Source organism: Acinonyx jubatus, chromosome D1 (assembly GCF_027475565.1).
Source record: "Acinonyx jubatus isolate Ajub_Pintada_27869175 chromosome D1, VMU_Ajub_asm_v1.0, whole genome shotgun sequence".
NCBI lineage: Eukaryota > Metazoa > Chordata > Mammalia > Carnivora > Felidae > Acinonyx > Acinonyx jubatus.
Genome location: NC_069390.1, coordinates 91,271,980 through 91,296,456, shown reverse-complemented (window position 1 = coordinate 91,296,456; position 24,477 = coordinate 91,271,980). Strand labels below are relative to the sequence as shown.

At 49.8% G+C, this 24,477-nt stretch overlaps 1 protein-coding gene across 8 annotated transcripts in view; it reads left to right on the top strand.

Annotated features, from left to right (window-relative positions):
* Positions 1–24,477, top strand: part of PKNOX2 (PBX/knotted 1 homeobox 2) — a 316,244-nt gene that overhangs the window by 122,419 nt on the left and 169,348 nt on the right. The gene's annotated exons all lie outside the window — the stretch shown is intronic.

Genomic DNA, 24,477 nt, shown 5'->3' with positions numbered 1-24,477 from the left:
TGGGGCTACCGGAGGCTGGGCTGCTGCCGCGCTTTTGATAGTACATTGGCTTCCAACCAGTCCATGGAATTATAAATGATTAACCGTTATCAGCGCACATCTTCACCTCTGTGTAAAAATAGATTGACTGTAATGAGTATTTGAATAAATCATAAGAATGGCCGCCATGCGATCGTCTAACATCCTGCCGATGGCTGCCCGGTGAGTGAGCAGGGCGCCGGCCCTCCCGCCTAATGGCCTGCGATTCAGTGCTGGTCGCCTCTGTGATTGACGGGCTGCGGCTCCCAGGGCACCTCCTCCACAGCCCAGGCTCTGGAGTGGTCGGATCCCCGGGCTCCAGTGGGAGGGGAAAGGTGGGGGGTGGGCAGGGAAGGGTGCCTCCCTCCATCCTGTTCCGGGAAAGCCTACCTGGGAGATGCAGCCGGGGGCTGGGGGAGCCAGCGTAGATAGACCTTGGTGAGAATCTTGTCTCCTCTCGCACTGGAGGTTAAAGGGGCCTCATAAGTCAAGTATGAGAGAAGCGAGAAGCAAGCTGAGCGTGAACCTTAATGAGAGTGGAGAGTGGGGGAAAAGATGTGCATGTTCCCTCCCTGTGGCCGAGGGCCCCCCACACGTGTCCAGGGGAAGCCCCCTCACTTAGGAACACGCTCTTGGACCTGCATCGAGAGATAAGAGCATGAGGACCCTGCCTTTTGGAAGGAAGGGGGGGGGGGTGGGCTCAGAGGGCCTGGGGCCACTTGAGGAGGGAATAGTCTGAGTGAAGACCTGTGAAGGCTGGATTTGAGAGGGAAGCAGCAAACATTCTGTTTCATTCCAGCGGTGTTCCAGTTACTGTGGCTGTGTAACAAGCCACCCCAAAAGTTAGTGTCTTAACAGTGTTTTTTATGTGCATATTCTGTGAGCCAGGAATTCAAACAGGGCACGATAGGGACAGTTTGTCTCTGTTCCGCTGGGTCTGGGATCTCGGCTGAGGCAGGTGAAAAGCTGGGTGCTGGAATCAACTGAGGCTCATTCACTTATAATTTGGGGGGCTAATACTAGCGGTTGGCTGAGATGTTAGCTGGGCCTGCCGGCCAGGCCCACGTGACTGCTCCAGGTGGCTTGGGCTCCTTCTCAGCATGGCGGCTGAATGCCAGGAGGGGAGCACCCTGAATGAGAACAAGAGCCGGGTGGGAGCTGCATTGCCGAAGTCAAGCAGCATTACTTCCACCATGTTCTCTTGGGTGGGGCAGTTACACAGGCCTGCCTCAATTCAAAGAAGGGAACATAGACATCCCTGCCATCATGACTCGAAGGATGAGTGTCAACAGCACATGAAAGGAGGAGATAGGGATGGGATATATGCTGTTGCAACCATCTTTGGAGAGCACAATCTACCACGACTGGTACCTGGCGAGTCTGACATAGTATAGCCTCATAATTTCCACAGACAGGCTGAAGAAACCCCCATCCTTGGGCATCAAACTGTCCCTCATGTCACGGAATGTCTGGGTTTAAAGCCCCTCCCCCCGAGAAGCCAGGCTAGGCTTCCTCCCAAAGCGGGACCCCCCCAAGGACATGCTGGAGTTCGGAGTTCCTGCAGCTGGCGGAAGCTTCCATATTAGTGTCCATTTCCGCAAAAGTAGTCCAGTTTGCAACTCACAGCTTGAGGTGCCAGGTATGGTGGGACACTTAGATCTGTGACCAAGGATTTCTCAAGCCTAGAGCCTTCATTCAAGGCTCCCCACACCCCCAACTCAATGGCCTTCCAAGCTGGGGGAGGTTTCAGCCAAAGATCAGGACTTAAGAGGCTACTGGGGCTCTGTAGAGGACTGGGGAAATTTGGGCAGCTTTTCCTATCTGATCCCCGTGTCCTCTCTTTTTCCTGCCCTTCTGCCACACATTATAACCTGTGCCATTAAGGGACCAGACCCCCTTTCCTTTGTCATTTTACTGACATGGATGCAGCTGAATTTTGGAAGAGAATCTGAGTGCCTGGATGCCTTGTGACTTAAGAGGATAGAAACAAAACTCAAGCAACAGAAGAGTGGAAACAACCAATTCATTTCTCCAAAGGGCTGAGATATGAGAATGGCTAATGCTGAAAGGGTGGGAACAGGGAGGAGAGGGATAAGAGGGCTTGGTTTTGATAAAAAGGTGCTGGAGTTGGGAAATATAGGTCAGGAAACTAAAGTTTAATTTGGACAAGTGAAGGAACTGATAAAAACGTAAAGATCATTTGTATTTTCAAGGCTCCAACTTGGAGGTGGGGGGATTGGATCTGAAGCCCCAAAATGAGTTTGGATCCTGGCTTAGCACCTTTGTGACCCAGGCATATCTGCTTGGGCTTCAGAGCCCTCATGTCCAGAATGGAGATGGGATCGTCTACGCTTCCCAGGTCTGCTGTGGGGACTGGAGGGAAGCCAGCATGCGAAAGCACTAAAGCCATTCTTGGCACACAATAGCTACTCAAAAAACGGTTCAGTCATTTCATCCACCCAGTAAATAAATAAAAAGTGGAGTTGGAAAGATTGTCCCTCTCCATTGCTCCTGACAGGGATGGTCAAGAATCTCTCCTTTGACTGTATCCTCCATAAAAGTTCACTCATAAACTATTGATATTTTAATAATACACATTAGCATCTTGCCCTTTGACAAATGAATATTGAATGAGCAATAAAGAGGCAAAAGAGTAACCAGATTTAGGGCTGGCTGCAGGGAAGCTGGGATCTTATGTAGTTGTCAGAGGGAATATGCCCCTTTCCAGGCACGTTGTGACTCATCTCTCTCCCCAGTGACCCCTAGGAAACAGCTTTGTAAAGAGCGCTCAGATTCTAGCCCCGCCCAGTGTGAGCAGGATTTCTCCTACCATTTCTTTCACTTGGCTGGAGGGGACTTGGGAGAAGAGAGGAAAAGTCATTAAAGAGCTGCTAAAGGCATGGATGTTTTGCCCACGTGTGAAACACCTTAGATCTCTCCATTACCTCTGCTAAAGGTGCCGACCTCTTCCTGATTCGAGATCTCCCGCTCCACAAATTGAAAAGTCTAGAGACAGTGAGTGCACCCACCCCCAATCAGGTGATGAGCTTAAGAAATGTAGCTGGGACACAGGGGTGCCAGAGCACCTGGCGTGGGGGTCCCAAACAGACTGAGTTCAGCCACTGGCCCTTGACGAAATTCAAAGGCAGGGAGAGGAGTGGTGGTGACATAAGAAAGGCATTTATTTCAGAGAGGCCAACACCAGGAAGACAGTGGCCCAGCATCTCAAAGACCGGCTCCACAATGCTGAAAATAAGAACATAAGGAAAATGTGGGACAAGGGTCGGTGGCTACACGCAGGTGGGCGGTAAAGGTCAGGTCCATCACTGTCTTGGGGTCAATCACAGGAGTCTTGCTGGTGTCAGGACAGTTGTTCTTGCTTGAGGGGGTAGTTTTGGTTCCCATCACGGGATGCTTTGTGCACAGGGTCGTTTGAGTTAAGAGATGAGCTGGAAAGAACTTAATCAGTTAGGAAGTACAGACTGAGATCGAAATGGAGGTAGCTGAAGTCCTCTTTCAGAAATAACTCACACTAGTTCTACCCACCTCTCGCCCTTTCTCCTCCAAATCTTGATTGGGGCAGTTGCAAAGGCCTATGGGGGGGTGTGTTAAGGTTTGTAAGACAGAATTCCCTGCCTCTTGCAGCTCCTGTGCCCAGCCCCACTGCCATAGCCTCCAGTATCTCATGGCCTCCATCTGGGCTGGGAGTCCTTGAGTGTGCAGAGAACAGTGACAGGGGCTCTTCGTTGGTCCGGCTTAATTGGTGTGATTTAATGGCGTTTCTGGCGGATTCAGATTTATACGGCTTTCTGAGCTGCAAATCTGCTTTCTAAATGTAGAATTTTTGTGGAGTGGTAAAAAATAATGGCTGTTCTGTGATTCCTGCCTCCCGAGCTAGGAGATTGCAATTTACATTATGCAAATAGACATTATGCAATCAAGGCACTTTAGCAGGAATCTGGCGGCAGAGCGGCCGCTGATGAGATGCCGAGGTCTGCAGCCCCAACTGAGGGGCTCTGCAAGAGTGGAGATGAAGTGGGGAGCGGGTGGAGCCGGTGGGAGGAGGCAGAGTCTGTTCCGGCTGGCCCAAGGAGGCAAAGTGGAGCCTGCCCAGAGATGAATGCATCCGGGGAGCTGCCAAAGCGACTCTCTCAATTAATGGCTTTGTTTAATCATACCCCCTGTCCAGAGGAGTATTGTCTTACGGATAATTTCGTTTGCCTAACGAGATTTTGCTAATTAAATCTCCTTTCAGTTGGTGTGACTATGCCTGCAGGAGAGGGGGCTATTTGGAGTCTTCTCCATAAACCTTTCTGGAGAGGAGCTGAGAAGGAGGGAAGGAAGGGAGGGGAGAGAAGAGGAAGAAGGGGAGGGAGAGACTTCCTGCTGTGAGCAGGACTGGAGAAGCTTTGAGGGTTTGGGAGCTACAAGCTGGCTGCCGCCACCCACCCTGCCTTCCTGTCCTGTTGGGTAGAAGCGCAGACTCATAAATCTTTGTTCCACCCGAGGGATTTCCCCCTTTTTTTCTTCCTCTCTGGCTCCTGTCACCTCTGCTGTTATCCCTCTCAAGTTCTTCCCAAATCCCCAGGAGATCGCGAGGGATTTCCAAGTACTGCGTGGTGGTGGTGGTGGCAGTGGTGGTGGCAGTGGTGGTAGAGGGATGGTGGCCATGTGGGAACCCTCCCCTTGCTCTTGCCGTTAGCCAGCCAGTCTGGCTCTTCGGAGAGGAGAAATCGCTCCCAAATTGACCATTTCTCCAGGGATAATTGCGTCAATCAAAGAGGAGAATACCTCATCAAATTCATTTATCATCAGAGTCGGCCAAGGATAACCTCCTATATATGGAGGAGCCTAGTGCTGCGCCTGAATAGTGGGAGCCTAATTAAGACTGTTGTATCTGGCCAGTCACGCCTGTGCCCCGCAATCCCCAGTGGTGCTTTGCTGACTGTAGCCTACTTGGCCTGATTTACCGTGGGCTTCACAGCTCAACCCTGTCTACTTTTCCAGTTTCATCTCCTACCCCCCATGCTGTTCCTTCTTCCCTGTTACTTACAGACACTCAGACACATGGGCACATTCCTACTCCTGATACCCCAAATACACCTAGTTGCTCAGTTCCCCTCAGATACTCTGTATAACTTCACACCTCAGTGCCTTTGCACTTGCCATTTCCTCTCTCTGGAATCTCCTTGACCTGGTAACCCCTGTTCCTCTTGCAATACCCAGCTCACATATCTCCTCTATGACTATCTCCTTATGGAGCTTCCCCCAGCTTTTGTGAAATACTGCTGCACTCTTTCTTTTCATCTATGTCATTATAGGACCTTAAATATAGTTATTTGTCTGTCTATCCAAGTTAAGGACTGAATCTTATTCTTCTCCTATCCCAGTACCTAGAACAAGGCCTGACCATAATAGGCACCCTACAAGGTTGGTTGAATGAAAAAAGGAATGAATGCACCTAGGAGAAGAGGGTGGGGTGATGGAGAGGTACTCCCTGGTAAGTCCTTGAAGCCCCAGGATGTACAATGGCAGTAGGAAGTCAGGAGACTGATTTCTGTTGAGATTCTGCAAAGTTGCCTGTCCATTACCTTTACTTCCTGGGTGGGGAGGCACTACCTCTGTGGGCTAGCTCATGCACTACGTGTGTCAGCACCTCCTGTCACACATCCTCACATAGATCCTGTGAGGTGGGGATTGGTTTTGCTGAGGGAACCGAGACTAATATATCCACATCAGGAAGCAAAGCAGTGGTCAGCTGTCACTGGGCCCACTGGCTGGGTCCCAACAGGATCTACCTCTAGGCAGGTAAAAGCTATGCTTTCCAGTGTCTCTCCCCATTTATCCATCCAACCATCCATCCATCCATCCATCCTTCCATCCTTCCATCCATCCATCTTTCCATCCATCCTTCCATCCATCCATATATCCATTCATCCACCCAGGCATGCATGCATCCATCCATCCACCCATCCATCCTTCCATCCATCCATATACCCATTCATCCACCCTTGCATGCATCCATCCATCCTTTCATCCATCCATCTTTCCATCCATTCATCTACCCATGCATGCATCCATCCGTCAATCCATCCACCCTAGAAGTGTATCACATCCTTGCTGCCCATGACACCAGGGCTCACACAGTGCTGGAACGCCTGTATGTCTGTGTGGTGTGCTATAGGGTGGGGAGAAACTTAGACCCCACGGGGCAGCCTCTCCTTGGATCTGGACTGTTACCCAACTAGCGGTGGGGATGTCAGGTGTGGAGGAGTCTGCATTCCGTGCTGGGGAGCATGGGGACAGTCCAAGAGAAATGGCTCCTATCTTCACGTGTGATAAGGGTATGTGTATGTTACATGTGCACGTGCAGGCTGCAGGTGAGTGAGCATGTGAGTGTGTGTGAGTGAGCATGTGTGTGCATGTGAGTGAGCGAGACAGTGTTTGTAGAGAGCGGCTTTGTGTTTGTCTTGGTTCCTGAGTTTCAGTGCTTGGCTTTTTGCCCTGGTGTTTTCCTATTGGTCCAGATACATCTGTCAGGGTGCTTCTCTGCAGCTAGGCTTTTATTCATCTTAATATGCCCACCGTGCTCTCGATGCTCTGAGTCTGAAGTATTTCTTGGTACATAATAGGTGTTCAACCAGTGCTCCGGGATGCACTGAATGGTTGAATGGCTGAATGATTGAATGAGTGCACAAGTATGCACTCTGGTGTTAGTTAGACCTGACTTTGAGCCTTAGTACTGTCATTTGTGTTGCTGAGACCTTGGGATCAATTTTCTCATCCAGAAAGTGAGAATACTGAAACTACCTATTCTATCTTTCTCAAAGGGCTGTTGGTAGAGGATCGTAAGAGGTCTGTGAAAGTGGTTTATAAACTATGGAGCACTATGCAAGTATAAGAGGTTGTTATTATAATGGTTATTACACTTGAAGTGATCATTGTGTCTGAAAATTAGGGATTCTGTTTTCAAGAATATAAAACCATCCTGGCCTGATTTGAACTCTGAGATTTACAGAGCAATCATTATAGGAACTGATTCCAGGTTTGCCCAGCTGTGGGAACTCTCAAGGGGCTGGGGTGGGAGGCAGGGGCTGGTGAAAACTGTCCATCTTCACTTCATGCCACCCGTCTCCCAAGTGGACCCACACAAAGGTCTCTCCTGAGTCTCTGAAATTGCCTAGACTTCTATGCCTCATTATCTTTGCAAATGCTATTCCCTCTGGCAGTAATGCTTGTCTCCTTTTCTCCACCCTCTTCTGACCCTCTCATGCCGCCAAGTTGCCGCACTATCCCCAGGCTCCCAGGCTACCAAGTCTGCCTCTCTGAAGGCATTTATCACAGTGTCCCTGGGACTGTTAATATCTGCCTCCCTGGCCTCAGCTTGCACTTCTAGGACAGAGGAGGGCTTCTTCCCTGCAGCCCCAGAGCTAAGGGGATGGATGGCTAGACGGTGAAAGGTGAAGGGGAGGGTTGGGATTTGGTAGATGCCCAGGATTTGAGCTTTTTTTTTTTTAATTTTTTTTAATTTTTAGAGAGGAGAGAGCACAAGCAGGGGAGACAGGTGAGAGAGAGAGAGAGAGAGAGAGAGAGAGAGAGAGAGAGAGAATCTTACACAGGCTTCATGTTCAGTGTGGAGCCCGATGCAGGGCTCTATCTCACAACCCTGGGATCATAACCTGAGCCAAAATCAAGGGTCAGACACTTAACCGACTGAGCCACCCAGGCGCCCCAGGCTTTTGAAGCCCCAAGTCTGTAGGGGAAGATGAGGAAGAAGCATCAGAGAAATGAGCACTGCCTTGCAAATAACCCCCAAATTTCTGAGAGCTATTTTCCACCCACTTTCATGCCCCAGATGTTGAATAGGCTGATCTTCCATGGGGTTTCTGGGCCTGGGGACCTCAGTCCTGTATAGGTAAGTGACTGGCCGTCAGCCAGGTGGGCGGTGAGGCCTCCAGGTTAGAGCTGAGGCCTCAGGACCTGGAGGCACCTGCCTGTTGCTGACCCCTACAGGTGAGCAGTTACCCACATGGGGAGGCAGGTGCTGCCTACCTCCTTCCTCAACCCTTCCAGATTCTTTCTCTTGGTGGAGTCAGCCCCAGCTGGTGGAAAATCTGTTGGAAGCCCTCCTAGGAACTGGCTCCCTTGCTTCTCTCCCTGTGTTTGGAGGCATCTTGTCTCCACCCTGCTCTGGGCCTCTCCCCCACACTCTCCCACTCCCAGCCTCTCTCCTGGAGCCCCAGGCAGCCACAGCCAAGTGCCAGGGGGCTGGGAGCGTTTTCATTACCGAATGCACTGAACCTATTTGTGAGTGTTTTGCAAAGTGTTTAATCCAAGGTGTTCCCTCAATTAAATTAGTGCAAACATCTGTGTCCCACATCCACCCCCATTTGCATTCTGTGCCATTTATTACAGCGGGAAATTGGAATGCACCTTAGGAATACTTAGGACCGAATTAGGCTAGGTTGGGGTGGGCGTCTGGGGGTGGGTGTCTGAGGGCGCCTGGGAGGTTGGTCCACAAGGTGGATCCTTCTCCAGGCTGGAGTTTGTGGGCGGAAGAGTGACTTTCTGGCGCAGGAGACTACACGGAGAGAAGCGTCAAGGGGCCCAAGACCACCGGTCTTGTGGGGGAGGTTGAGTGAGCTTAATTAATGCCCCTGATCCCCACCTGGGCCTAAGTACCTGCGGAGGCAGGAGGAGTTCACTGCTGTTGTGTTGTAACTTTAAACCCAATAAAAAAAAAAAAGTATCACATTCAAGTGACCCACCTGGGTCTCTCCCTGGGGGAGCCTTTTCCTGCTGGAAGGCCTGTTTTGTTGTTGTTGTTTGTTGTTTGTTTTTTTTTATCATGAAACTGCTCAGCCTTGGTGACTGGCTGAGTGTGGGTGGCAGCTCTCTTCTCCATACCATGTGATTCCCACGATTGTCAAGTACTTCGGGAGTCCTACTGTTCTACTAATGTCGGGGGCATTGAAGAAGAATAGTTTCCGCTGTGTGACAGGTGCTGCATCAGCGCTTCTCACGCATTATCTGTTGTAACCCTCCCCACAACCCTCTGAGACAAGTCCTCTAATAACAGAACAAATGAGGGAGCCGGGCATAATCAGAGAGGTTAAGCAACACACCATTGTCCCACAGCTAGAAAGAGGAGCAGTGAACTCACGTCTGCACGACTCTGAAGACAGTGCTTCCTGCTGTACTTGGACATCTCTCTCAGATGAAGCAGCTGGGATTGACTTTGAATCAGAGACCTTGTCACCTCCTCAAATCTGGCGGCCAGCACGCCCTGGCCAAGCTGTGCAGAGGCGCTGGTTGTTCCCCACCTACCCCAGGTTCCTAGCCCTCTCTGATGGGATGGCATCACCTGTGGCTCCTGGGTCCTATGATGGGTTGCTCAGCCTGCAGGTGACTCACCTGAGGGAAGAGACTCCTGGCTTTTGTGGGGGTGGGGCAGGGAGCAAAAGGAGAAGCTGGGCGGCGGGGGCGGGGGGGGGGGGTATTGAGGAAGAGGCTCACAGGATGCTCAAGGACCTTAGAGATCCTTGAGCTCAAGCTCCTTAGTTACTGAGTGGGGAAACTGAGCTCAAAAGGAGCTGACAACTTGCCTCAGGCCACTGAGGGTTTGCTGGTAGAAGCTGGAATGGAACCCTGGGCTCCCAACTCCTGGGAGGGGAACTATGTCAGGGCCTGGAGAGGTCCCCAGGATTTCATAGGGCAAGGGCCGGCTTTCTGGGTATGTAAAATATAAGTCAAGGCTGGAGCAAGGGACCAGGGTGAGAAGGGGATGGGAGGCTGCTGTGGCTGTGGCTACTAAGGGTCCTTACGAACTGCCCTTAAGAGAGAACCTTCCAGGTCCTAGAGGGCTGCTGGCCATCTACGGCCTGGGCTCTGGGGCAGTTTCTCACCAACTGAGGACATCCTGGGGCCAGCAGGACCCAGGGCTGAAGACCACCAGCTGGTGTCCATCTCTGTCTTCTCTTTGCCTTACCCACTCTGTGGTCTGGGAAGGATCTGGAAGAATAGTGTCCAACCGATTTGAGCTTCCTCTCCCTCCGCCAACCATGTCTTGCTTAGTTTCCCCATCTGTTAAAGAGTAATAAAAACCCCATCTTATAGGATCGTTGGGAAAATTACGGGAAATTATAGGCATGCTCGACCCTGCTCCGGAACTTAGAACATTATTGCTAGTTTTCCTTTCTTTTCCATGGCTCCTGTCTACTTTCCCCTCTGAGACCCTGTGCCTGCTCCTGGATGGGTGGAGGGCGGTGCTCTGTCAAGATGATGACAGGCATCCCCTGTCCCAGCTCTTCCTCCTCCCTTTTCACTTCCCTCCCTCGCTCATCAAAAGACTTTAATAAATGCATCTCAGCATGTGGTCCTGCCTGGGGCTTTATAAGAATGAATTGCTTATCTCAGCTCCTACTTCCTAGAGATGACAATTTACCATCTACATACATTTATTAAGCACCGACTGTGTGTGGTACCCAGCTCTAGGCACAGCAGGGTCAGCCTAAGAGTGACTCCCAGGGCTTCTCTCTCCTCCCAGGGCCCCGGCAGTTCCTGCTTTCTTGGATTGGCTGGATCCTATGACCATATGCCTTTACCAGCAGGATTCAGAGTTTCTGTGCTCTCTTGTGCTTCTCGAATTCTACACACGAAGTTCTCTTTGCCTAGAATGCTCTCTATTTCCCTTGCTTACCTGGTTAGAGTGCAGTTTCTTGGTGGTAAGTATGTCTGTGACCACATCCCAGCCAGGGTTTATCATTCTTGAGCTCCTGGTGCACACTGGGCACCTTTCTGTGACTATTTCATCACACTGTACTTTAATTACAGAGATGCCTTTAGTTTACTAGAGATGCCTCGCTCTCCAGGGGCTAAGAGTCCAAAGTGTGGCATCCCAGGACTAGCATGGGCTTCAGGAGTCCTCTGTTCTGCCTTGCCTGTAGGCAGCTCATGCTCAGTTTATCCCTCACAGAAGAGAATGCCCATCACTAGACTGGCTTTCTCTCCCATTAGCCTTTGGCACTCAATAAATGCTTGTTTTGTTGGACACACCACTAGCGTGTTTGAAGGGAGGCTGGCATGGCAGCAGGCCTCACGATCTAGTTTCCAGGGTGTTCCGTCAGAGAGCAGTTCTCTTCTACTTGCAGCTCTGGGAAGCATTCTCCTTCCCACCTGGCCTCAGGATATGGGATCTCCAGATGGAACTGAGGACAGGCAGAGAAGAATGACCCCTTTAATTTATTGCCCCTGTGAATTTGTTACAGACATTTCCTTTTCCTGGAAAGTCTGTCTCCTCTTTCTGCATGGCCAAACCCGGCCCATCTTCCCTGGTCCCATATGCCACCTCTTCCACACAAGTCTTAGATGCCTGGCCTGAAGCTACTGACACTGACCAGTGTCTACTTGCATCCTAAGTATTTGCGGAAATACTGTCCTTCTCCATGAACGTGGGTCAGTACAGGGTTCATGGCTGATGCTCTGTAGCCCACACTCTACCTGCCGTGGTACCTGGCACATTCTGGATTTATAGTTAGTGTCTGCCAAATGAATGAATGAACAGGACTACTCCTGGTTTCTCTCAGCAGGGGGTGTTGGGGTTCTTCCCTCATCCTCTGCTTTGACTTTTCTGTTCCAGGGTTCTAACAGACCTGGAGGCACATTTGTCACCAGTTACTGGAAACTGGATGCTATGGCCAGCAAGAGAAAAGCAGGTGTTAAATTCTGCTTGGTTTACTAAGCAGACTGGAATTACTTCTCTATGGCAGGCCTGTGGAGTCCCAGGACACTGATATTCTACACGTAAAGTCTCCAAAACAGAATAAGCAAGATAGCCACTGGAATAGGAGAATAAAATATTATAACTTTTTTTATTGGTGTTTTTTTTTTAATCTCATCCTGTTTAGATTTCCATTTTTTAATGTATGCCGTAAGCATGTCATACATTGGTGGAGCAGTAGGTCTAATACGCACGCGCACACACACACACACACACACACACACATTTTGATATATATCCATATTGAAGGTGTATTAAAATTTTTTACTGATGTGGTGCCTGGGTCACTCAGTCGGTTAAGCGTCTGACTTCAGCTCAGGTCACGATCTCATGGTACATGGGTTTGAGCCCCATGTCAAGCCCTGTACTTACAGCACAGAGCGTGCTTCAGATTTTGGTCTTTCTCTCTCTCTTTCTCTCTCTCTCTGCCTCTCACCCCCTTCAAAAATAAATAAATAAACATTCAAAACATTTTTTTACTGATAAACTTGGAAACTTGTGTGAGGACCATGACTTGCATCACTGTCCCACTAAGAGAAGAGACTAATGCATATTTGCTGGTGTCCCTGGACACATGTCCCATCCCCTAGCATGACCTCACATTTACAACCTGAATCTCACTAGATGGCAAATTCCTTAGGGAAAGTAACTTGGGATCCTATTCCCCTATGGATCTCCAGGGCCTGGCACATTGCAGGCATATTATAGACTTTCAGTGAATTAAGTGCAGTTTGAATTATATTTATTTGAATTGATTGAGACTATGGGAGAATCTTTCAAAATTTTACATTTTGATTTCAGTTTAATGCTCTGCTGTCTACTCCCGGTCAGCATATTGAATATATTTACTAGAGACCCATTATGCTACAAGAAAATAAGTATGTGGCTACTGTGTACCAGGTCCCGAGCTAGGTACCAGGTGACAGATCTGAGGGCCCTGACTTCAATTTACTTACATTCCTTTTTTCTGAAACAGCCAAGTAAGAAATCATAATGTAAATCAGCACTCCCTTGTTCATTGGGGTTATTTTGAAACAAATCCCAGGCCTCATACCATTTCCTCTGCAAATGCTCCAGACAGTACTCTGAGCCTTTTAGGGAAAGATGTAGCTATCAACAAATACAGTTGTGTTCCAGGAGCTGTGCTGGACCCAACAACAGGCAGGGCCCCAGCAAGCAGGATGTGGCCACTGCCCCCTGGGGCCAAGCAGAGTGGGGTCAGGAATGATTTTTATATAAATGATGCTTAGCCTGACTCTCTAAATGCAACTTCTAGGCTCCCGTGTTGAAACTTCAGAACCAGACAGGGGGCCCATCAGATAAGGAGTGAACCTGAGAGGAAGACACACCTATAGAGGGAGACAGCCTTCACAGAAGACAGGCAGAACACTTATGGATCTTATAGTTTGCCTCCCTCGAGTTACGATGAGAAAAGTGCAGCCCAGATAGCCGAGGCAGAACCAGAGATTGGCAGTGACTGAGTCCGGACTCAGGCCATGCTCCCTGCTCGGCCTCCCTCAGCCTCCTTCCCATGCATGGAGGACCCCGGCCCCACCAGGCTGGGCCTGCCTTTTCCACACACCCGGGTTTCTGTGGCCAGGAGCAGCATCCCGACAGCTCTGGGCTGTGGGCATCCCTCCGCCCTCTAGCAGCTTCCGGAGGGGCCAGCAGCCCCGCGGCCCGGAATCATCTTGGGCGGCATGTGACTTCTTTCTTCCTGTACAAGTTGAGCACTTGCCACCCTGCTGTCTGTTTTTCCTTGCTAAGGTTCAGTTCTAATTATGTTGATTTTCTTCATCCCACCCCCTCCTGGAAGCTTATTAGGTTGAATATTTTTATTTATTATCATTTCGCCCAACTCCTGCCAGCATTTCCAATTACTCTCCCCGCTTCCTTGTAATTGTCTTTCTGTAATGGCTCTGAAACAATTGCGCTAAATGAGGTGTCTCCTGGAAGATGAGAGTCTCACTTCATTAAAGGCTAATGTATTCTCAGCTCCAGCTCTGTGGGGCTAGCTTGGAAGGAAGACATTTAAACAGCTTCTTTTATTTTATAGGGAGCAACTTTTCAGCGACGAAGATGTCTGTGGGGTATATGTGTATGTGTGTGCGTTGCCTGATTTTAATTTAAAGAAAGTTTATGAAATAGTGTAAGTCTCCTTATTGGTGAAACTCTTTTCTCAGATAGCTGAGATTTACGCAGTTGGGGTGCAGGGCTCTGGAGCCGGATGGAAAGGGGCGGCTTATTCAGATGTCCTCCCTGTCTTTCTGCGAGGGCCCCTCCCTGCTTCTCTTGCTTCTCGCATGCTGGGTCAGCCCCCCCAGCCTCTTCAATGCCTCCATCCTGTATCTCTGCCTCCCGCATTATGTGCTCAGCTTCCACCATGGGGATAACCTCCTGTTATGTAATTTTTTTCAGCTTATGTGTCCTAAGTCATTCATTCATTCATTCATTCATTCATTCGTTTGTTGTTTATTCACTTATTTGTTCATTTCTTCTTCACTGAACAAATGTTTATTGCCTGCTATATTCAGGGATTTTTCGGGATGGGAAGATACCTTTTTGGAGCTTAGCGCACAGTGAGAGAATAGAGACTGATGACAGGTAAGCAGGTACTTCTAGTACGCTATGTTAAGTGCTATGATCAGGCAAGGGGGGACCACTCTGAGAGCCCCAAGGAGGGCACCTAATAAAATCTTGTGGGGTCAAGGAAGGTTCCTCGAGGGAGGGGGGTGTCGGAGTTGGTACCTGAAAGATGAGGAGTTAGCCAAGAATCCAGGGAGTGGCTGGAAGTTCTCAAAGCTGAGGGAACTTCAGTAGCTAGGGAGGTCTTGGCAGGAGGGGAGAAATGTAGGCTCTCCCATCTGACAGGAGCACTGTGTGGGACAGAGGCTGCTGTGAGAGGTGGGGCTGGAGACCATGGGAGGCCTTGAGTGCCAGGCTACAGAGGGATCTGTGGTATGCAGAAGAGGTTTTTAAGCAGGGGATTGATTTGGCCAGATGTGCGTCTTGGAAAGATCACTCCTGCTTCAGTGTGTAGAATGGATTGGAAGAAGACAGGAGAAAAAGAAAAAAAAAAAAAGCAAGGAGGCCTTTGGGGAAGCTATTGCAAGAGACACCAATGCCACACCTGCAGGAAGCAGCAGTGGAGAAGGAGAACGCTGTATAAATTTGTGAGGTGTTACAGGTGGAGAAAGGACAGGCTTGAGTGGGCGTGGCGGTGAGGTCCCCTTTCCTGGCTTGGGCAGTGGGGTAAATGTGTGTGGAGGGGTCCTGGAAACCAGGATGCGACACTACACTCCATGAGGAGTCCACGCGGTTACCCGGGATGTGGGGCTACCGGGCCCAAATCCCAGGAGATGCTGGCAGCTTCGTCACTGTCCCCAGCGACAGCCATGGACCCCCACCCCTTCTCCGGCAGGGCCTGTGGGCTGCGTGTGGGGGTCAGCTCACTCCTTTAAGGGGTCCTGCACAGTCACCTCTGTAGAGCCCTTTAACGCACCTGTATGCACGAAGCTTTGAGCCAAATGGGTCACCTATTGGCTCTGACTTCTGTCCCAGGCAACAGAACCTCTACGAGGCCTTTGAGTATTGCCCAAGCAGCTCCCGTGATAAAAAGCTGCCTCTTCTAAAGTGTCTTTCATTTCATCATCAAGAAAGAGTAGGAAGGCCCTTCCTGATATGTTTGGGTTGGAAGTGAAGAATTTAATCTTTCACCATGTGGAGAATCGAGTATATCCAGAAGTGTTTTGGTGCCTCCGAGACATTTTTTTTAGGTCCCTGGAAGCCTGCCAGCAACAGTAGTGGTAATAGTAACAAAAGCAGTAATAATGATTCCTACGTTTATCAAGGCCTACTATGTCCGTCTGTCCGAAGCGCTCAGTATCTCATTTACTCCCTGCAACAATCCTATCAGGCAGAGGTTATTGTTGGCTCTGTTCCGAAGAGGCGGGCGTGGAGGCTGAAGGAGGTTAAGTCGGCAGGCTACCAGGGCTCCCCAGCCTGTAGTTTCCCTTTCTGAGTCAAGGAAAGAGGGAGTCTGGACGGACCAGAGCCGGTCTGGGGGTAACCCAGTGCCAGGAGAAGTGGCTTGGTTCAGCCCTCCACATGCTGTTTTCCCTACTGCTTTTCACACCTCCTGTTATGTATTACTTTTTTCAGTTTATGCATCCCAAGTCCTTCATTCACTCCTTCACTCCTACGTGTCCTTCAAAGCCCTGTGCAAATGCCACTGACTCCTGGGCGGAGCCAGCACTTCCTTGTGCCCTGCTTCCCAGAATACATACATTTCTCAATTACAGCTGCCGATTTGTAGTTCTTTCTTTGCGCGTCTGTCACCTCAGCTCTACTTTGGTTTTTCCCTAGGAAGGGATCTAGGCTTACTCCTATTTATATTCTTGGTACCCAGCACAGGGCCTGGCACGCAGCAGGTTTTCTATGAATAAATAAATGCTATCAGGGATGCCAGGGTGCTTAGGAGGGAGCCTGGGGTGAGAGTAAAGGAGATCCCCTGTCCCCTGTCCATTACGGGAGGGACAAGATGCCCAGAGATGCTCCAGATTGAGCTTGACTCCTCAGGGCGACCCCTGGTAATAAGGGGGCAGCTGTCAGGAACAAAACTCTCCGTCTGCACTCTGGGAAAATGTGGGGCTTGAGGTAAGCGCTCCTCCAGGGTGGGAGGACCAAAGGAAGCAGCCCGACTAGCTGGATGTTTATTCTGATGAGGTGCTTATGTAACACCAGGCTTCCTGGGGCTCCCGGGACTGAAGAGAGCACACCCCAAGGAAACAAACAAACGAAGGCAGCAACCACTTGTGCTATTAGGCAACTGAAGTGAAAAGGTGGACGCATCTGACATCTGCAAAAATTTAGCACCAGGGCGATTGCCAAGCAGCTTTTTACAAAAAATAAAATGCATCTTTAAATATTCAAGTGCAAAAATCAATAGTTCTCCATCTCCCCACATCTCACTCTGATTGTCTTTCCTCCAAGGCTGCGACGGGGTGATAGGAGATTCTGCCCTCGGTTGGGGGATGGAGGCGAGGGGCCACCTTTTCAGCAGCTCTCTCCTCAGCCAGAGGAATCAGGGCTGTGGTCTGAGGGCAGTGAGGAAAACAGAGGAAGCTGGGGGTCTTGGTCACTACGTAGCTGCGTGACTTTGGGCAAGTGGCTTACCTTTTCTGAGCCTCAGCTTCTGCATCTGTAAGATGAAAAAAACCATCAACTCTGCCCTGTCCAGCATGGCAGGCTCATCTGAAGATCTGTACCCTGTGTCGGATCATGATCACTTTGTGATACTACCTCTCCTCTAAGTTGGGCAACACAGAATTCTCTGCCCGCTCTGGCCGGCTCTCTCTTCCTCCAGCTCCAGGGTTGCATTGGGTGTTCCTGCCTCCGTTTCACTGAGGACACAGTGAATTCCAAGTCTGAGGTCTCCCTGAAGCTTTTGGAAACAATAGACAAGGCCTCCTGAGCCCAAGGGAAATGAGAAACTGACCTGCGTGCTGCAGAACAATGGGCAATCTAGGATCCTACAACCATGCCAGATAGAACATTACTTTGTTCCTTTCATAGACATTTATTGAGGACCTACCGTGTGCCAGGCATGGTGCTAGATCATGACACTGTGACAGTGAATACACAGCCCCCGTCCTTTCAGGATTTACAGGCCAGCACATATTTCTAGATGAGTCTCCAGTCTTCTTCCTTTTACAGATGGCTGAGAAAATAACGTCCAGAAGAGGAAGTAACTATCCCGAGGTCACACGGCCAGTTAGCAGACTTGGCAGTATCAAAACCCACCTTGTGACAATGAAACAAGCTAATCCATGCTGAGGACTCAGAGCCATGCCTGGTGCCTACCCCATGGGCGCTTTGTGTGTGTTTCCATTACGTTCCCAGACCCTAGGAGCACTTCTCTTTGTCCCACATCCCCTCATGGGCCAAGTTTCAGCCTCACTCATTCTTGAGGCCCCGTGGTTTAGATGAGACCAGGCCACCCCCGAGGTGAGATTGAGAAAGGGAAGATGGGGATAACAGTGAGCCTAGCCCGTTGGCCCCAGAGAGCTTGCCGTGTGCCCAGCACTTTGACCACGTCGCTGAACTAACACTCCCACTACCCTGGAGGAATTGATATTTTAGTGGGGACAAGGGCTGGGCAATGAACCCTACATAAGCCAGATATTTCCAGAATGAGATAGGGGTTGTGGACATCATGTTCAGGGTGGTAGGCCACAGAAGAACCAGTTGGGAGGTTAGGGGATGGTGAAGGTGGGGGTGGAAACTAGGGGGCAGGTTTTGTTCACTTCTAGACACTGCCTTGCTAGGGGCAGGATTTTGGTGAGTCTGCACATCTCTAACGTGCCAGAGTCTCTAAAGCTCAACATCCCAAATAAATGTATCAACACTGAGATTGCCTCTCCCCTCCAGCCCCCAGCCCCCAGTGGCGGTTAAGGGTCCAGTCTAGGCCCCTCTGTTTTCTCTAGGTTCCTTTGTCGGTCTCAGTGGCCTCCCTCCATTTCAACTTGGAATCCACCATCTGTGAAATGGGGGAATTTGGCCGGCCCGGGAACCGATTTCCAGAATGACAGGAGTGAAACCTGCAGTCCTGAGGAACCACAGAAAATACTTCATTCCAGGGCAGTGGCTACTGCTGGGGGGCCACAACAGCACCCCTATTTCCTATGCAGGGAAAAACTACCTTTTTCTTCTCCCCAGGCCCCTCAGCAATCTGGGCACCTGTTTGCCTTGACTATTTTGTCTAGGGATTAAAGACTTCTTTTGGATTTATGTGACCCTGTGTCCAGTCATCAGGGGAGGCCTTGAGTGGGTGGCCCCAAGACTGGCACTCTAGGACCCCATTACCAAGGGGCTGGGACCTCCCAGGCCATCTCATGATTAGGGATTAATGGGACTCAGTCTTGCTGCGCTTCAGGACTCAACTAAACAAAATCTGGAGCCTTCCTAGGAGGTTAGACAAGGCAAGAATCTGAGCAAACCTAGACTTCGTGGTCCACGGTTTCGATTTCTTATGTTCCTGTGTATGACTGAGACCACAAGAGGTCATCTTGCCCATCCTGTACTTAACCAATGAACAAGACTGTACTTAACCAATGAACCAACCAAACAGATGAAAATCTTCCTTTTCCAGGAATCACCATTCACAAAGAGTAAAGGAGAGCTCCAAAGAGGAAGGAAATGTATTAGTGGCTGGAGTGCTATGTTCCTGGGCAAGTTCAGGATTAGAGGAAGCCAGGCCTTGGAGTGTTGGGGCTGGGTTTCTGGATGTGGGAATCCACTGAATCTATCTCTTCAGACGTTCATCAGAAGCATCCTTAGGGGCACCTGTATGGCTCAGTCAGTTAAGGGTCCGACTTTGGTGGAGGTCATAATCTCGTGGTTCGTGAGTTCGAGCCCCACATCAGGGTCTGGGCTGGAGCCTGCTTCAGATTCTGTGTCTTCCTTTCTCTCTGCCCCTCCCCTGCTCTGTCTCTCTCTGTCTCTCAAAAAATGAGTAAACGTTAGAAAAAAAAATTTTTTTAATTAAAAAAAAAAAAGAAGCATCCTTAAAAGAGACATCTGACTCAGAATAAAGTGTCCTTCCTCTGGGTCTCTTCCCCCACTGCCCTGAACCCTGGCTGGTCACCTCAGGGACAAACCCAGGAACAGCAAAGACATTCTCAACCAGGTTGTAGTGTGTGTGTGTGTGTGTGTGTGTGTGTGTGTGTGTGTGTGTGTGTGTGTATTTGGGGTAGGGGAGAGGAGACCAGGCCAGATTCCATCCAGCAAGTACCCCGGTGCTCCCTAAGCCAGTCCTGGGGCTGACAGACCCCAGGCTCCCCAAGGGGCCTATCCACTTAGCTCTGAAGATTGCTTGTCCGCTGAGCCTCCCCCACCAGCATCCTGATCCTTGTGCGCAGTCCTCAGAGCCCCCTTTTCGTCCACCAATCCCCTGACTCCGTAGCCCTGGAGAGATGCTTTCTTCCCAGGTGGTTGGCCACTTCCTGGCTTCTCAGCAGATAAACCCCGCTGCTCTTCTCAGGCTCAACTGCCAGAGTGGTTGCAAATTTCTTAGTAATGATCTTCCTTCAGGAGCCGGGGAGAGAGAGGAGTTGCTGCTGCTGCCACTGCCAACATCAAAGCTTTCCATGTGGCTTTGGTAGAATGTTAAGAATTGCGAGATAATTAAGTTGCATTTCTGTGCATTGTTTACTGTTGCTCTCAACCAATCACTATTCCATAGGGGCTAATCTGTGTAAGGTTTTTTTTTTTTTTCCTTTCCAGTGCCTGTTTGTACCACATTCTTCATTATGCTTCAGTTACAATTTTAATTTTACTATTATTAAATCTTCCCCAAAGCTGTATTATTCTGCGCCTCTGAGCTGGAATTCCTGATTTGGGGACTGTTTGCATCTGGGCCTGTTCACAAATGATTGTTCTTGTTTACAAAAGAACATACATTAAAGCTCAGCACTGGAGGAATCCTGGCTCCCTTCCCACCTCCCTACCCTGACTCACCTGGTTGTAGGAGGTGGGGGAGAGAGGAGACAGGGAGAAGAAGGGATCTGGTAATTCCTGAGATTTTGCTGCTGAAAGAGCATCTTCGTGTCCCCGGGTGGCCAAAGGAGTGGATAGGAAGTTGAGGGCACGGGGGCCAGGCAGTGAGCTGGAAGCTTCATTGTCATAGCCCGGAGGATACCAATAGTAAAGGGCTCCATATTTATTGTGGCCAGACAGTGTGGGCTGATGGTTAGAAGCCTGGGTGCTGGAATCAGATCTGGATTAGAAAAAGCCAATTTCTTCACTTACTAGGCATGTGGCATTGGGCAGTTAGGTAACATCTCTCGGCCTCAGTTTTCTTGCTTTAAAAAAGAGGAGGAAGAAGATGCTGTTGCTGCCCCAAAGGTAAGGATAAAGATAGGTAATGTGTTAGAATGGTGCCCTCCAGATGGCAAGGACTTAGTAAAGGGTGGGTGAAGTTGTGTTATCAGTATGATGATCATTCTCTCATCCTGCCTCCTGTCCGTTTTGCTCCCTGTCACCCATCTGAAGCTTGCTCGCTCACTCAGCTTTGCCTATGTCTGCCTCCAGGCTCTGTCACTCCCAAGCCGGTGGAGTGGGATAGGGAGCACTTTGCATATGTTCCCCATGACTGGGGAGTGATAGGAACCAGTCATCTGCCCTCCCGGGAAGGAAAGAGTGACGGACTCCCGGGGGCCTGAGCTTGCAGGCAGAATGAGACCTTGCCCCAGATGAAGGTGGCCAGGCTTAAGGCTTCAAGAGCTCCGGAGTCAGCTGCTGCCTCCCACAGCCCGAGCTGGATGGCTGGTCCCCATGCGAGCCATGCAGCCAGGCTCTCCAGCTCTCGCGTCCGCCACCCCACCCCGGCGCCCCTGCAGTCTTGGCTTCCTCCTGGAGGTGCCCGGCTTCTCTCCTCCTCTGTCACCCCGTTCCCCCATGCCGCCACGCACACACTAAAACCATAACTTTTTTCCCCGTTCCCATTATCTCTAACCCATATACTCCAGGAAGTTTAATTTGTTCTCGGTAGTAATCACCATTAACTAGAAATTGTCTTTCTCTGTGTAAACACGTCATTAGTGAAGCTGGTTTTCTGCAGGGTCCAGATTTCATTTTTATTAAAATGAAACACTTTCAGGCGCCTCACTGTGTCCAAGGAGAGAGAGTATAATTTTAACCCATTGGGTTGGCCACAGATAATTGGGCTGGCATTTGATTGGACGATTAGGGAAATATCTCCTTTGCATGCAGTATAATTTGCATTTTTTTCCCACTTATATGAAGCTAAGTCATGCTTTCGTACACAGGCAGTTTTAATGAGCATTATAAATCCTAATGAATATATTTTCATGTTCATTTTATTGGCTTGTTTTTATTACTAGAGGTCTGAAAAACAGGGCCAGCGAGGGAGCCGCCGAGGAAATGGCAAGGAGAGGAGCCCCATGGCAGCCTTGCACCCCCTCCCTTCTGCCTCCGCAGGCTGCCAGGGGGTGGGGGGTTCCGGGGAAGGTGGGAGAGGACCCACAGGGGTCATCCAGGTCCAAAGCAGAAGTTGCCTGGGCCTCCAGAGGATGCAGAGGACATGTCCCTCGCCCTGGGGCCAGCCCACCTCCTGCTGCAGCCTGGCCCCCCTCTGCAGCATCAGCCGCAGTGTCAGCAGCAAAGCTGTCAGAGTGCTAAACTACCACTTCTTCGTGGTCTGGAACGGAAGGGACAGTGAAGTACTTCTGCACAGTGTCTGGCACGTGCTAGGAAGGAACTCCACGCAAGGCGATCAAACAGAATCGGGTTGAATTCTCATTCACAAGGAGTTACTGTCATCAGAGCACCGGTTTTCAAACAATGACCCTAATAGGCAATTCATGAGCGCAGGGAGCACGGTGTTCTCCTGGATGATTCCGAAGGTAGGTCCATATCTTAGGACTTCAGAACATCATAATGAATATCAGAGGTTTTGGAGTTCTGCTTCTCTCTCCATTCATTCATGTGTCCACTCATTGAATAAACATGGGTGGGGGGGCACCCTACTGTGTTCTAGGCCCTGAGCCAAGTCACCTATAAAGTGATCCCTAAAATCTCCACCAGCTCCAACATTTAAAAAATTTCAGTAATAAGTGACCAGTGAAGTAACCTTTTTGTTCCAGCCTGTGGCTCTGCTTCTGGATCATTGTCTGTACACCAGGAGTTTGATCTCTTTCTGTCGGGCACCCTAAAACCCTCTGTTATGCCCGGGGCCCTCATGCCTAGGTGCATCAGTGCTCACAGGCACCTGCACAGATGAGGACTTTTGCCCTTGTTTCCACACTGAGCCTGGCCCTGTGGATTCCCCTGCTTGACCCTTTGCCTTTTATTCCAGCTGAAGGGCATCCTTGCAATCTCTTCTTCTCAGGACCCTGGGGAAGACCCACCTTCCCTTGTTTCAGAGGATTGAGTGGCACTTGGCCACGGACTCTGCTATGCGGAGCCAGGCTGAAGGGCTGTCTGGTCTCATGTGTTGTCTATCCACTGACTTCCTTCTGCTCGTTACCATACAACCTGCTCTCTGCTTATGGCTCCAACCCACTCCTCCTCCCCCGCCCCTTTCACTTTCTTTTTTTGATTTATTTTATTTTTTTTAATGTTTATTCATTTTTTGAGAGAGAGAGAGAGAGAGAGAGACAGACAGACAGAGTGAGAGTGTGGGAGGGGCAGAGAGAGAGGGAGACACAGAATCCGAAGCAGGCTCCAGGCTCTGAGCTGTCAGCACAGAGCCCGACATGGGGCTCAAACCCACAGACTGTGAGGTCATGACCTGAGCCGAAGTTGGACACTTAACCAACAGAGCCACCCAGGTACCCCTTGTTGTTGTTTTTGTTTTGTTTTGTTTTTTTTAGTCAGAAAGATGTTTGCTGTTCACAGAGGTTGGGAGCTTTAAGGATGTTTTAGAAGTTACTTCAACTTAAAACTAGTTCAGTGTCCTTTGGTACCATCTCTTCAAAATGGCAGCTCAGTGCTTTGGGGTGACCGTCCCCATGGAAGCTGGCACTCGTGTGGGCTTTTGCTGCTTCCTCTATCACCCCCACTGCCACACATACAGACACAGCTGAACATGTCTTGCTGTGGCCTTGAGGGCAGCTTGGGCAACTTTTTGCTTTCCTGCTGTTCAAGAGATATTTACTGACCAACTACCAGGTGCCAGCTTCTGTAAGAAATGGAAAACTAACAGAGTGTCCGTGTTGCATTGTGGGTAGGGTACTGGCCACAACGGAAGGCTTTGGTTCATTCTGGCTTTGTTGCTTTCAAACACATGACTTCAGGTCAGCCTCTCACTTCCCTGGGTTTCTTTCTCCTCATCTGTAACATGGGAATAATAATCCTCACCCATGTCACAGGAGGTAGGGGGGATTTAAATGAGGTAGTGATTGTGGAAACTGTAAATGCTCATTAGTATCGAGGTCAAATGTGACCAAATCCCAGAGTGATTCAGACCTTGGGTCCTGGATCATGGCCCATTTCTCATCCTGAAAGAGCTGGCAAGGGGGTAAGAGATGTTTGCTGTCAGGATGGGACTCGGGTATTTGTGTATCTGCCTTTCCGAAAAAGGAGATGGAAGGCAGCTCTGGCTAGAGTTTCACCATTGGCAAGGTTTCATAGGCCCGATTTTATCCTCCTGTGTGCTCGTAGGCCCATCACTGCCAAGCGCGTGCCTGCACTTGGCCTCAAGAAATGGATAGGACTCTCCCGTGGGTGTCTCTTCCCCTGGAGAGTGTAGTGCCTCCAGGACTATTGTATCTGCATGCAGGGTGCTCTGTTGCTGAGCACTAACATATCTCTGTTTCACATGGTAGGTCAGCCTTGTCTTCCATTAAGACTACAAGCTTCTTCTGGACAGGGGCCCTTGTCCAAGACTTTTTCCACATGCCCTCTCCTTATTACCACACCCACAGTGCTAGGCATATGGTCAACTGCTCAATAAATGCTTCTTTTTTTTTTTTAATATTCAAGTTAGTTAACATACAATGTAGTCCTGGCTTCAGGAGTAGAACCCAGTGATTCATGTCTTACATATGACACCCAGTGCTCATCCCAACAAGTGCCCTCCTTAATGTCCATCACCCATTTAACCTCAATAAATGCTTTTTGATGACCTCACTGGCTGGGGCAGGGCAGGCTCCAGGCAA